The following is a 15,111-nucleotide window of genomic DNA, read 5'->3' on the forward strand; positions in this document are numbered from 1 at the left end:
CCTGAGGGTAGATAGCTAAATGTTTAGGCACTCTTACAAGACCTGCTGAAAAATTATTTTAATATAAATATCTTATTAAATTCTATATTACATTATGTAAAGATAATTAATATGTATGTAATTGTAAATAAATAAATGTAATTGTATATAAAACAAAATGTTTCATTACTTCTTGAACTTTTCAATGTAATTCAAAGAATATTTGAGTAATTTAAGTGAAAGTTCTCTTGTTTAGAGGCGTAAAATACTTTGGTATAACTACACAACTTAGATTATGCGATATTAAAAGGGCAGTTTACCATGTAAAGTAGTATTTTTATAATAAAATACATAAAATAAATAAATTTTTCAGTATATAATTTACTTCGCTTGCTTTTCCTGCTTTTTATTATTAATTAATTTTCAATTTTATTGACAATAATTTATTATTTCATAAGCATAGCAAATAAATGAAACAGTCAACTTTACTTTTGGCGTTTATTCACATTGAATAACATTTAATTAAATAACTATAAAAAGATAGATGGAAAGTAACTTCTTGTGGAGTAGCTGGTGCTGCCCCCTGGCAGTCATTCTACAAACTAAAATTTATCTAAACTTAATAATTTTTATTAATTTATTTTCAGTATTAGACATTTTTTTAATTAGCAAAAATTATAATTAGGTGGTATTATATTATTTTTAATTAATGGTAACAGAATTAAGCTTAAATAGGTTGTAATTAATGCACAAAAAGCAATAATTGGATGTTGCTTCGATAGCGGACATCTTGACATGGCGTCTATATGAGCAAGTTAGGTCCGCTGGGCGTGGTGGGTGGGGCGAATAATTTGCTCCGTTTTTCTGTACCAGTTAATGACTCTAACTCTTGTGACCTCTACCTCATGGCTTCAAACAGCTAGAAAAGTACATTCTCATGCTTTCTAGCGACAAAAGCTTAAACTAATCTGTAGTTCAACTGATTGCCGCTAGAATGCATGGAAATGTTATTTCTGGTTATTTTTCATTAAAAAATTATGCATTTTATTTTTTCGTTTTTTTTCTTTCTTTATTTATTATTTATTCAAGATTGAAGTCCGACATATTGAAACATTGAAATAGACATATTTGGGGAGACGAGCGACTAAGCGACCTTCTCTCTTTCATCACTCAGATGGTACTGAACAGAATTTATTTTTTGCTGACGTATATCTAGAGGTGTAGCAGTGCTAATGGCTTGTTAGGAAAGTGCATTCTCATGCTTTCTAGCGGTAATACCGTAAACTAATTTTTTAGCGTAGTTTAACTGATTGCCGGTAGAAAGCATTGGCATGCTATTTTTTATTTTTCATGGAAAAATTATGCGTTTTATTTTTCCAATTTTTTTTTATAAATATGACCAAATGTTTTATATAGTTAGGTAGTATTGTTTATAGAAGTGGTATTAGATTAGTGTTATAAATTCTTTATTCTATTTTAATACTGCGCAATTATAACTGATTCATAATGAAATAATTTTGATAGATGTTTCTTAACTTTCTTTTATTTTAGAGTACTTGATAACACAGTTTTGCAGCAGTGCTCCAGTATCGGCTTTTTTAATCTGAAAAAATATTCAATGAAATACTTTACTTTTGGGCGTTTTTTTTGCGACAATCAGCGCGTTGGCGCTATAAGTAACAGTGATAACAAAAACAATGAAGCATAGGAGTGGAGAAGTTACCCAGTGGTAACACTCCAAAACATTAGGCTGTTAGTCGCTTTCTTCACTTGAGAGGAGATCACTGTCTCTTAAGGCGTCTTGTCGGGTTTTCAGGAAGAGTTCTTGAAGAAAGATTTTTAGCTAGAGGATTTATGTGAGAATGCAGGTAGAAGTGAAGAAGCTTGCTGTATCTTGTTTTAGCAACTTGCATGACAAAACGAATTATAAGGTCAGTGTGTATAGTTCGGTCGGAGACCTAAAATGGGGCGTTTACAATAGTTCGAAGTATATTAGATTGAAGGGACTGAATTCATTGGAGATTTGTGCGTTTGGTTGATATTCAAACGCCCAGGTGGTAGTATAGATTAGACATTTGTTGTCCAGAGAGAGTTTTGAACTTTCAACTAACTCTTTCAAGTAGTCGATAGCGTCTGTTCAGTTCTGATCTTTTTAGTCTAGTGTGGGGGTTCCAAGCAAGTCTTCGGTCTAAGTAAAGTCCAAGGTAGCGGGCAACCTCAGAAGGTGAAAATGGTTTGGGTGAGGGAGAGAAAGGAAGAGATGAGTTATTTCTTTTATGTACATGCATTGTTTTCAATAATACTACAAATACAAAATTAAACTGCCGTGTTTAAGATGCATTTTTTCTGTTCCATAAATGAAATTAATTGAAAATTAAAGTTCTTTAATGAATAATGTACATTATTATAGGAATAAAGCATTGTAAAATATTACTGAGAATAAATTGTTGTATCTTAATTCACCCTTACGTTTAGATTGCAGCAATCGTAGCATTTATCAAGCAGTTTATTTCAACCATAAGAAACCGTTTTGCAATCAATTTACTAGAAAAAGGTATGATTTATCAAAAAGATTTATTATTACTGAAAAAAGCTATAGTAATTAATGTAAAAAGATTTTCTATAAAAATAAATAAAGAATACTGAACTGAAACTAGTGTTGCCGTCTACAGTTGAATATATTTTTTGTAATCCCAAGAAATTTTATTATAAAAATGAAAATTAATTAAATTTCTCTGCATACACATGACTTCATTGACAATCATGTTGATTGGTCTGAAAAAAAAACAATATCACTTTTGTATTTTTTTAAGATTAGCTTTTTTAAATCAGTCTAAACCTTTTTTTCAATAAATTAAAAAAATTATAAGCCCAACTGAAAAAGTTTTATTTAATCGAAAATTAGTATACTATTTACTTGTTACTAATTTAAACGTTTATTGTACAACATAAAAAGTACTTTAAAAATTCTAACAAACGTGAATGCCTTGGTCAAAGACCGTCAGACGAGCTCCGTACAATAACAGTACAATAGACAAAATATGTTATTTTAAGCAAAAGTTCTCTTTACAAATTAAACAATAATATTTTTTACACTAAATTTAAATTATATGACAAATGGATTTGAGATTATTATATTGTGATTGGAGAGAGAGTTGCAATTAAATTAAATTCATTTCTCAAAATACAAGTTTTATTTATTTATTTATTTTTCTTATTTTATTTTATTTTTTTTTAATTTCTAATAACCGTCTATAATAATATAATGGATTATATTATAAAAAGAAAATATCTGATCCGTTGTGGAGTACCCCGGACGAAAACCTGCCTGAAATTCGTGAAGAATACCCTCAGTGTTTATACAGCGCTCCAATCTGTTTTTCCAAATACCAGAAAATAATTTTGCAACTGTATCGATAAACGATAACCCTCTATAATTCGAGATTAAATTTGGGTCGCCTTTTTTGTAAAGAGGGAAAATAATAGCTCTAGTAAATTCGTAGGGCACTCTGTCACTACCGGGAGCTTTATTTTCTTTAACTTTCGACAACACATTATTTAGCAAGTTTTAGAGTTACTTGCATGCTTTAACTTGCAATCAATCGTAATAATATTATCTAAATGGGTATTTTGTAAAAGGGGTTCTGCGTAGCTAACCAATAAACTTTTTAAGGGCAGGTTTAATAACGATTTAAATAGTTCACTAATTCATTTGGCGTACAAGTAGGTGACAAAATTCTATTTCTTTTTTTTTTAATTTAAAATTTTAATACTTATTTAATAAGTTAGTAATTGACCAGAAATATTTAGAGTTACTTGTGTGCTTTAATTTGCAAAATAAATTCTCATAGTATTCTCTGTATTTATTATGGCATAACTCTTTATAACTTTTATTTGTCTGTATGTACAGTTATTTTACTAGGGAAGAGTCCGTCTTTCTAAATAATTTTAATAATTTAAAAACTTTTTTTCTTAATTTGAAACCATCATAATCATACCAAACCTCTTTAAAAACTATCAACTTCTTGTTTTCGTGAAGTTTATTACCTAATTCTGCCGATTTTTTAATTCTCTCAACTAAACAATTAACCGCTTTCTGACTCTCCAGTGGCAAATCAGAATGTTTTTCCATTTCTAGTTTTAATTTATTTTTATAGCAGTTACGATCTTTTTCAGTGAAAATTAACTTTGGTAATATATTACTGACAGTATTATTTTCGGTAAAAACCTTACCTATTTTTAGACCTAGCTCGATAGGCATATGGTCAGAATACCACTCAGACAACACTTTGAAACTATTAACATACATAAGACACTGAGAGGGAACACAACATAAATCTATTACCGAATTCCCCATCGGACCGACAAACGTATACTCACCCTCCTTATCATTTTCAGTGCTACCGTTCAATATAAACAGACCATAATCCTCACAAAACTCTATAAACTGTTTACCTTCAACATTTAGTATTTTGTCTTTAGATTTTCTTACATTAAGTGTACATTCTAAATTTACCTCATCAGACAGAATTTGAAAATTTGAAACCCTGGCATTACAATCCCCTATTAGAACGCAGTTATTTAATTTAAATTCAACATAATTTTGACATAAATTATTAAAGTCCCTCCATCAAGAAGTACAATTCAAATATATTGGCAAGATAGAAACTGTTTGATTATCCTTACGTATTTTAATCACAATTAATTGTTGAGCTGTTCGTACATTATATAATCAGATAGCTCATTACTAAATCCTAACAACATACTTCCTTTTGCTCTACCATGTTTAGTTTCATCTTTTTCAGCTCCTAACCATTTTAAATTAAAGCCGGTAAACAAATATTCAAACTTACAAAAATTTCTCTCCAAGACGAACGTTTCACTAAGACAAAATATTTTATAGCTTCTAGGTTCAAAAAATTTCGGTCTTACTTTTTATTTAGTAAGCCTCTGATATTGTAGTACAAAAACGTAAACAAGGTTGAATTATCAATTGAATAAGTAACATTATTTTTTACTCTATTATCCATTTTCCTAGCCGTGGTCGTCTCCGTGTTGTAGTGTGGAGCTTCACCTGAAAGATGCCATCAAGAATGCCGATCATGTGCCTTAGCGTTAATTTCCATCCCTTCTTTGAGAAAGTTGGAGAAATCAGAACCAGTGAGTTCCACCAGCGCTTTCATTCCATCTTTGCCATCAGTCGTCCTCAAACCATGTTCATCACCCCACTTGACTTTAATTACATTCCCATTATTACCAGTGGCCAACAGTATGTCTGAACGTAGTTTAAACCGCTAATTGGGTGAAGTGCGCTTTACTTCTCTTCTGAGTGCCTATAATTTAGCTCTTCTTAGCCTAGTTTCGGGTTCGAAATCCTGATGAATATTTAAGCCAGTTTATTAGCATTAATCTTTAGAAAATCCTTTTAGGCTGAAAACTCCGCTAAAACCACTTTTTAGTTAAAACCACACGGAAATTTTATTTAATTGAAAAATAGTATACTATTTACTTCTTACTTATTTATTGTGTTTGTGGTCGTGTTCGCACATTAACCAATATTTTATATGAGGGCTGGAAAAAACCAAAATGTTGTTATACTCGGCTACTGTTCGCTTCTCCTAATGCCTCAATTTACACAACTTTCTTCTTCGCAGCTTCCATAAGATGATGAAACTTGATCGAAGCATACTGGCTTTTCCTTCCTAGAACAATACAGTGTTATCTGAATCTCACTTCGTTAAATGTCGTGCGCTTAGAGTGGTGAATTTAGTCGTGTAGCGGTGATTGTGTGAATAAATAAGAACTAATGTAGACAGTATCCTCTGCATCCTATACTTTTATTTTATTACCACTAATGAATTTTTAAATGCTTCGTAGCGTATTATAGCTAAAATACTTTTAGCGCTAAAGGGAAATCGTACATGTGCTACCAATCCCTTTAAGAACTTGTCTCTATTTCTGTTAAATCTGCTGCATCTAAAGAGGAGATGAGTTAAGATTTCCAATAATACCTCAATATTTACCGTAGAAACTGTAGCGATCTGGAAGGCGGTAATTCTGCACAGTAATTCTTCTTAGTGATTCTAAAAGTGCACACCAAAAAATAAAACGTCCGGGCGATGTGTTAGATTAGATCCCATAAATACAGAAATGGTAACACTTTTGGTAAACACAATTGATAGGTTAGAGATGTCCTCATCCTCCCCGGTACCGCAATCACATTCAGAACTATCTAATAACTTGATTTTATGCAGGTGTGGAGTCGTGACATAATGGTTGAACCTCCGTCGCATTATTGTTGTTTAAAAATGTCTTTCTTCCACCAGTGCTTCTACAAACCATGGCTTGTTGGGGATCCTAGGCTGTAAATCAGTAATACTGACCTTTATTTTCTTTTTCCAGATCGCACCGCTTTCGCCATCGTTAATCGCTAATCTGAGCACAGGAGAATGCTCCCCCCGACAAAATGGCTCCTTTCGCTAGTACGTCAACTTTCTCATTATCTATTATCCCAGCATGGCCTTTCAGCCAGATGCAACCTATCCATTCTCTTTTGTGTTTACCAAAAGAGTTGCTATTTCTGTATTTATGGGATCTAACACACGTTTTATTTTTTGGTGTGCAGTTTTAGAACCATTAAGAAGAATTACTGTGCAGAATTACTGCTTTCCAAATCGCTTCAGTTCTTACGGTAATTGTCTTAACTGACTTTTTAAGAAAGTAATAACATACCTACAACATCCCGCCAACAGCTAAGGTGGCCTATTTCAGCGAATACTCGTATGTAGGTGGTAGGTTTCAAATTTCAAGTAGTGTATTTGAAAACCTTATACTTAACTAAGGAGCGATTTCATTTTCCGCCTTTTACCATCAACTGAATTGGAATTGTGAATTGGATCCATCTAAAAAAAGAAATCACCATTTTAATGATTTTTAACGAAATCTCTGAGGTAAAGTGATAGTGAAAATAGAGTGAGAGAGAAAAAAGGAAACTGTACTACATTTCTCGAATGTTTTGCAAACTTGTTTTTTCACTTTGGTTTTCGAATAAATTTATAAAAAATACAGGTTACATTTAAATTGATATTAGTTGTTACTTACTTGACAAAACATACATTCTCTAAGATACATATTTGAAATTTCTCTTTTAGAAGCCCCAAGAACTGTTACTTTTAATCATAATGTAATTATTTTTTAGGAAAGGTACAGAATAAAGTATTTCCAGTTCGATTTTCTGCAGTACTATCTCCCAGTTAGCTAAAGTGAGCTAGTTCCCTTGAAAAATATGAAACAATAACCATATCCTTCTGTTATACCCTTATCTTCTCTAAAAGTTGGGATCACTAATTATTAGTATAGTGCTTTACCTTTTTTACTATGCACATTTATATTTTCAAAATTATAAGTAAAAACAAAGAAACTAAAGAATTACCTTGTGTCTGAAAGTTGGTAAATTGTACTTTTACTAAACTCTGATCTTTATCATACACTTTTAAATTATTTCTAAAACTTATTATATCCTAGTAGTTTTTAGGAAAATTATAGCCTGGAACAGAAACATTTCTTTTCTAAGGAACAAATAAAAACAAAACAAAAAAGCTGTACTCTTTCTAACCTTTAGCCTAGAAATTGACTAAAATTCACTTTTTTCTTACTCAATAGTATTAAAAAAAAGCCTACAGTTAAAGAGGTATAAATTTGTTTAAAATATATATTAAATAAATAAAAAAAATTGTCAAAAACAAATATTTTATAGTTAAATATTTAAAAAAATTGATAAATATAAAAAAAAGGAATATAATCATATAAGAGCTCCTACGCTGGTTTGTATCCTAATACAAAACTTGAAATTTTAACATTATTTGGTTGCAAAAACTATTTTTCCAATTATCAGAGCGCTCTGGTGGTGATTTATGTAAACCTTTAACAATAACCTTCTCTTTTGATAATGTTCAGTTGGTTATTTTACACAACAGGATTTACAGTGAGCTACGATTTTATTATTTTTATTTCTTGTTTAGGAAGATAGGAAACAGACTTTATGTACATCTTATACATCAGAAGGATATTTCTGTTGTTAAAAGCTGCGACACGGAAGAATTCTGTAAAACTTAAAAGAATGGTATTTAAATATTATGTAATTACAGTAAATAGTTAATAATAATTATTTGGAGATTACTATTATTATTTTTCTTTTCGCGAGATAGATGAGGGAACATCGGAGACAAATCCAATGGCTCTAAAAGATCTGTGAATTTTATCACAATCTACTCTTCAATGTTGATTTTTTAACTTAGGTGTTAGTTCATCTAGGCATACTTGATACAGCGTTCTCTGGGTGGATTCTTTTTTTCAGAGGCTCTGAGTAAAGAGCATCTACTGGGTTTTTATAATATGTTTGCGATAAGATACCTTTAGGACTTTAAGACCTGTGGAGAAGAACGCAAACAAATACTGGTGAAAAAATTCTATGATATTGCACCTAGCGGACCTAGAAAAAGAGTATTGAGAGACCTAGGTGTGAGGTTCCTGTTGAACTCCTTAGAAAAAAATGTCCAGGTACTCACTTTACTATTCTTATGAATGGAAATCAGATGAAGCTGATACAATTTGTTAATAATTATGTCTTAGGTCTTAAAATATGAAAGTTTGTCGGTCTATGCTGGAAAAGTCCTTAATCAATTTCATTTTTTTTTATATTTACGTTAAGCATCATTCATCTTTTGATTGTGTTTCTATTGTAGTTAACTTAAGATGTTAACAGAACGTCATCTAGAAGCTTCCAATAAAGAGCACCAACTGAACTAGAAAAAAATATTATTTACAAAAAATGTCTGCTTATTTCATGAGAATCCTTAAGTTTTAAAATTATCATTTCTGAGGGTTGCTCATTTGGGAGTCTCACTGTTGATCTGCGGAGGGGATGAAGGCGAACCGACTTTACTCCAGTGTTGTCTTTCAGGTGCTTATCTCCTACGGTCCTAGAAGATTTGTGATGACTGTTTTGGATGCTATTGCTTGGTAATGACCTCTTCTTCTAATCTGTTAATATATTCTTCCAACTGAAATATAACTCACTTTTCTCGAACTGAGAAGCATTTATTTATTTTTTATTTTAGACATTCATAAAGGTTTATGCTTATAAATAAATATCTTACATTTGTTTACTAATTCATTAGGCCTTAAATTAAGATAGTTTTTTTGCAGAAATCGTTAAAAGTATGATTTATTTTCTTGTAAGTTTCCAGTTCTATTGTCTCATCAGAACGGTTCCAGTAGTATTCAGTTGTCTGTAGTTAACATTAGAAAATAACGGGATCACCTTCAGAAAATCCCGAATAAGGTTGGTTTTATAATAGTATAATTGTTTATTTATTTATTATAATTATTTGTTACAATGGAATGTAGGATTTTGTATTCTACTCTTTTTTGTTGATGGACATGTAGATGGAGTGGGTATAAGCTCGAAATCCGCAGCACTTAATGGATCTCTGGAGTTTAACAAACTTCCTTTTACTTTGTTTATAAAGATTTTTGCTAATGAAAATAAATATAAATTAAATTCTTACGAAGAACTTACTTTCTGTAAGTTGGTGGAAACAACAACTCATATTGGAATGATTTTTAATGGTATATTTTTTTTTAATTATTTTTAAAGACCACGTTATTATTAATTTTGATTAAAATCTATCGATAATTTTTTAGGTATGGATCCTGATTATCGTTTATTGGTTAAAAGAGCAAGAAAAATGACGTAGTAATATAAATTATTTTATGGAAGGAAACGCTAGCTTCAACTAATGTTTAAAGGTGGCTATTTTTGTGCAAGAGTATATTCAAAAAGAGTATGTATTGTAGTTAAACAATATTTCAATGCTCAGTATTCCTTTTAACATTCTATGAAGTTTACTTGTTGAGAATAGTACATCACAAAATCTATTAATATGTACAATTTTACTTCTTTAGTAAAAGAATAACCATTTAAATACATAAGCTCGCCTCTGGACTTCACAATCCACCCTATAGACCGTGCATCAAGTTCCTTGCAAAAAATATTGATATTAGTATTCAAGTGTTTTCACCTTATTGAGAATTTCATTTAGGTTAGTTTTGCCATAAAGGTAGTCATCTAGATTAATTTCGAATTCAGAGTTCAATTTACCCCATTCCTTATACTTATTATAAAATAAATGTAATTGAATAAAAAACAAAATTTTTCATTTCTTTCTGAACTTTTCTATGAGATTCATAGAATAAGTGAATAATTTAAAAGAAAGTTCTCTTGTTTAGAGGCGTAAAATACTTTGTTATAACTACACAACTTAACAGTTTACCATGTAAAAGTAATATTTTAATTATAAATTACATATAATAAATATATTTTTCAGTATGTGTTTTACTTTGCATGTTATTTACTGCTTTTTATAATTAATTTTCAATTTTATTGACAATAATTTATTATTTCATAAGCATAGCAAATAAATGAAACAGTCAACTTTACTTTTGGCGTTTATTCGCATTGAATAACATTTAATTAAATAACTATAAAAAAATAGATGGAAAGTAACTTCTTGTGGAGTAGCAGGTGCTGCCCCTGGTAGTCATTTTGCAAACTAGAATTTGTTTGGACTTAATTATTTTTTTTAATTTATTTTGGGTATTTAGACATTTTTTTCACTAGTAAAAATTATGATTAGGTGGTATTATGTTATTTTTAATTATTGGTAATAAAATTAAGATTAAAAAGGTTCTATTTGCTTTAAAAAAAGCAATAATTGGATGTTGCTTCGATAGCGGACATCTTGAAATGGATTCTATATGAGGAAGTTAATTCCGCGGGGCGTGGAGGGTGGGGCGAATAGCACATTGTCTGTTTCATTACTTTTTGTAACACTATTCAATGACTTAACCGTCACACTTTACTAAACACATTTCTTTGAATACTTTAAGAAGTCAGACATATTTGATGAGACGGACGACAGAGAGCAATCTACTCCCCCTATGCGCTGAGATGGTACTGAATAGAATTGTTTTTAGTGACATATTATTTGTTTCATGGCTCTCAAAAAATACATTCTCATGCTATCTAGCGACAAAAGTCTAAACTAATATTTTATTGTAGTTGAGATGATTGCCGCTAGAATGCATGGACATGCCATAGAAAAATTATGCAATTTTTTATTTTATTTTTAATGGATTTATTAAAGATTAAAGTCCGACATATTTGGTGAAACGAGCGACAGAGTGAAGTTCTCTCCACCGTCGCTGAGATGGTACTGAATAAAATTCTTTTTTGTCTCTAGAGGTCAAGCAGTGCTATGTGATGACTTCAAACAGTAAAAAAGTAAATGCTCATGCTACCTAGCGACGAATGCATAAACTAACGTTTACCCGTAGTTCAACTGATTTTTGCTAGAATGCAGTGACATGCTAATTCTTATTTTCATAAACAAATTTTGCTTTTTCGTTTTCCTATTTTTTATTACTTACAAATACATGACCAATTGTTTTTGGTTATGTTTATAGAAATGGTATTAGATTAGTGTTATAAATTCTTTTATCTGTTTTAATACTGTACAATAATTGATTCATAAAGAAATCATTTTGATACGTTTCCAAACTTTATTTTAGAGTAATTTGATGACAGTTTTACTGCTGCGCTCCAGTATCGGCTTTTTTAATTTGAAAAAATATTATTTAATGAAATTAATTTTTTTTTTGCAACAATCAGCGCGTTGGCGCTATAAGTAAGAATAACAGAAACAATGAAGCAAACGAGTGGAGAACTTACCCAGGGGTATGCTCCAAAACATTAGGCTGTTAGTCGCTCTCTTCACTAGAGAGGAGATCACGAGGCCACTGTTTCTTAAGGCGTCTTGTCCAGGTTATCAGGAAGAGTTCTTGAAGGAAGATTTATAGCTAGAGGATTTAGGAAGGTAAGATTGCAGGTAGAAGTGAAGCTTGCTGTTTCTTGTTTTAGCAACTTGCATGACAAAACGAATTATAAGGTATATAGTTCGGTTGGAGACCTAAAATGGAGCGTTTACAATAGTTCGAAGTATATTAGATTGAAGGAACAATAATTAATAACCCACATGGTTTTCAAAACCGTGAAGTACTCTCTGCGTATCTTTAGAAAATACGATGAAGGTCATCATAGTCAAGAGATTCTGGGTGAGTGGTTCCACTACCATGGGAGTGCTGTAGGATAAGTTGTTTCTTGAGTGTAGGGCTCAATCGATCTAAAAATGATCTTAGAGCAGTACAACCAGGTATTTATTCGAATACCCCACATTTAAATGGCTAATTTGCTAAGTACAAGATGCCAAAAACAAGAAAAAAAAGAAGTTATTTACAAAAGCACTTGATGGAAGGAATTGCGAAGAGTGGATGGACAACAACTCTGGTTGACAGAATCAAAATCCACAAAGAAAAATAACTGCATTAGTGTTTATAAAATTAATTCAAAACATAACCCTATTTTCCAAAAATACATGTTCTGCAATAAACTTAAAATTAAAACTTAATTATAAAATTAATTAAACTTAGCACTTAGTGTGCTATAAATTCCAATAAAGGAACTTAGTATTTTTATTGGGAGTGCTGTGAGTGGAAATGGTAACATTCAAACAAGAGTAATCTTAAAAAATGTATTTCGAATTTAATCTAAGATTGCAATATATATATATATCCGGCTAATCAATTAATGATTTAACGAAAGAAATGAGAAGACCTAAACCGTCTTTTGGCGAAGGAGATCTATAAAAAATCTATGGCACCTATACATTTAACTAAACTATTTTTCATTTGCAAATTTCTTTAGATTTAGGAATAAGTGAAATTCAAATGATCCCAAATCTAGATAATAGAATAGATGTTCATATAATTCAGTGATTTACTATTACAAAGTGAGAGTAAGATTTATTTCGTGTCCTAATTTTTATTTTTTTCTATTTAGGAATCAACATTTTAGCTCTCTAAAGGGTGGTGAAGAGTACTTTGAATTTAGATGTTCTATTAAAAAGCACAGATTGGTTTCTCAAATTCGTCTTTCTAATTTTGATTCGCCTTCTTTTTATGTTAATAATGAATGTATCAAGTTAAGCAGTTCGGAAATGTGCCCGATTTGTAATTCTTGCAAACCCGAGAATTTAATGCATTTTTTAATAGAATGCGCTAAGTATAATGACCCTAAGAGAAGATATCTATTTAAAGTAAAGTAAAGTAATCGCCTATTTTTTCAGGCGGGGCTTAACGTCCAACTACCATTTACTAGGTGTCGTGGACGGAGGCGAATAGCAAACGTACTTTACTATTTCTCATTAACCATTAAATAAAATCCAAGGCCAAGACCGGGAATCGAACCCAGTACCACAATGCATATTAGCTTTGCAGGTCTCGCCTCTTAACCCGCTCGGCTACCGTGGCGCCTTAAGATATCTATGTAAGTAGATTAGTAAAAATTTCCCTAATATTACAAATTTGCACAACTTATTAACAATTAACTCTAAAGAAAAATTAAATGACATTTATTATTTTGCACTAGAAGCTTTAAAAATACGACAACTAATATTATTGTAATAAGTAACTTAATGATAACATGCGTGCTTCTACTATTATTGTCATTATATTATTATTCTTACTTCAACAATACAGTTATTTCCGTACTCTGCCCTGTCAAACTTAATAAAATGTGCAAAATCTAAAATCGAGAATCTTAGGTTGTCATGTTAGGTTTAGCCTATTTTCTATAATATTATTGTATTTTTATCTATCTTTCTGTTTTCCTTGTTTTTTTTTTTTTTTTTTTCAGTTTTCCAGTCAAGTAAATTTTCTTTTATAATTATTGCAAGGATTACTTTTATTTTCAAATTTTGTCTAAAAAAAAAAAAAAAAAAAAAAAAAAAAAAAAAATTATAACCAGACCCATTTGTAAAGAGTGTAGCTCTAAAAACAAATAAATTTATTCTTTTCTATAATTCAGTGATTTACTATTACAAAGTGAGAGTAAGATTTATTTCGTGTCCTAATTTTTATTTTTTTCTATTTAGGAATCAACTCACGAATCTTTTCATCTAGATACTTTTCTATCTGTTTTTAGCGGTGTTTGCAGTTATGAGAGACGTACGATCATCTTCAACCCTAGTTTCTAATTTCTAAACTGTGATATTGAAGTACACACTTCTTTAAAAACTTCTTGGATTTCCATTACTAATAAATTACTCCTTAACAAAAACTTACAGTTTTAAAAGTTAAGTATAAGGGTTGATTAAACGCCAAAAGGTGCACAAATCAGCAAGTACCCATCATTTCATTTATACTTCATTGATATGATTTAAGTAATTTTACTGCATTAACTTTTCCTTCACATTTTTAGAATTTATTAGATGTCACAGACCCTTATGCTGGCCATTTTCATCTACAAAATATTTGTTCTAGACAGTAGATTGTAATATCTATTTATCTATAATAATCAAACTATTAATTACAGGTTAAAAAGAAAAAAAAAAATAGGCTAAAAATTTCAAAAACTTTTTTAAAAAAATGTTTACACCAACATACATCAATGATTTCATTTTATTTATTTTTATTTTTAAATAAAAATCGTCGGTTTAAGTTCATTCTTCGATTAAAGTAATTGTTATTTTATGAAGTAGTTAAACGCTTATAATTATCTGGCTTTATCGCAAATAATATAGTTTTCTTCAATCACACTCTCAATGTAGCTGTTCTTCCCACAATGTTGAATATATGTAATATAAAATAAATAAGATATGCATATTTTTAGGACAGCTAATTATTCCAGTATTTTACTATAAGTAAAATTAGGGGGACTAAATTAAATTACAATTGAGAAATGAATAATTGTTGAATCTACTTGTTATTAACTGTATGTTATTTGTGCTCACGAATATTTCGGTAAGACGAATTCAAGACTGATATATTGTTTTAAATCCTCCGTGATTCAAATTTAAATAGTAGCCGACTCTAACTTTGTCTTTTTCTACTTTAACATGCATGTGTATGTGACTACTCAGAATAATTTATAACTCATTTTATCATAATTATAACCAAATAATATTATGAACGAACTGGCCAGCATAAGGGTCTGTGACATCTAATAAATTCTAA

At 30.4% G+C, this 15,111-nt stretch overlaps 2 long non-coding RNA genes across 7 annotated transcripts; one reads left to right on the top strand and one right to left on the bottom strand.

The window, feature by feature from the left end:
* Nucleotides 1-426: 426 nt before the first annotated feature.
* Nucleotides 427-7,682, bottom strand: LOC141460586 (uncharacterized). 4 transcript variants are annotated; one of them, XR_012462196.1, is made up of 8 exons: nt 7,412-7,682; nt 7,081-7,306; nt 6,712-6,881; nt 5,496-5,681; nt 4,213-5,421; nt 2,628-2,754; nt 2,449-2,523; nt 427-1,582 (listed from the first exon to the last, which is right to left on the bottom strand). It is a non-coding gene; the product is annotated as an uncharacterized lncRNA (long non-coding RNA). The 4 variants fall into 4 exon arrangements; XR_012462194.1 differs by lacking the exon at nt 7,081-7,306 and having other exon boundaries at nt 4,998-5,421; XR_012462193.1 differs by lacking the exon at nt 7,081-7,306.
* A 97-nt stretch (nt 7,683-7,779) lies between these two features.
* On the top strand, nt 7,780-10,311 carry LOC141460588 (uncharacterized). 3 transcript variants are annotated; one of them, XR_012462200.1, is made up of 6 exons: nt 7,780-8,101; nt 8,187-8,538; nt 8,724-9,000; nt 9,221-9,322; nt 9,427-9,609; nt 9,685-10,311. It is a non-coding gene; the product is annotated as an uncharacterized lncRNA (long non-coding RNA). The 3 variants fall into 3 exon arrangements; XR_012462199.1 differs by having other exon boundaries at nt 7,789-8,101; nt 8,336-8,538; XR_012462198.1 differs by having other exon boundaries at nt 7,789-8,538.
* The last annotated feature ends 4,800 nt before the right edge of the window (nt 10,312-15,111 follow it).

This window comes from Rhodnius prolixus, unplaced genomic scaffold, assembly GCF_049639745.1.
Source record: "Rhodnius prolixus isolate KJV_2025 unplaced genomic scaffold, Rpr scaffold_6, whole genome shotgun sequence".
NCBI lineage: Eukaryota > Metazoa > Arthropoda > Insecta > Hemiptera > Reduviidae > Rhodnius > Rhodnius prolixus.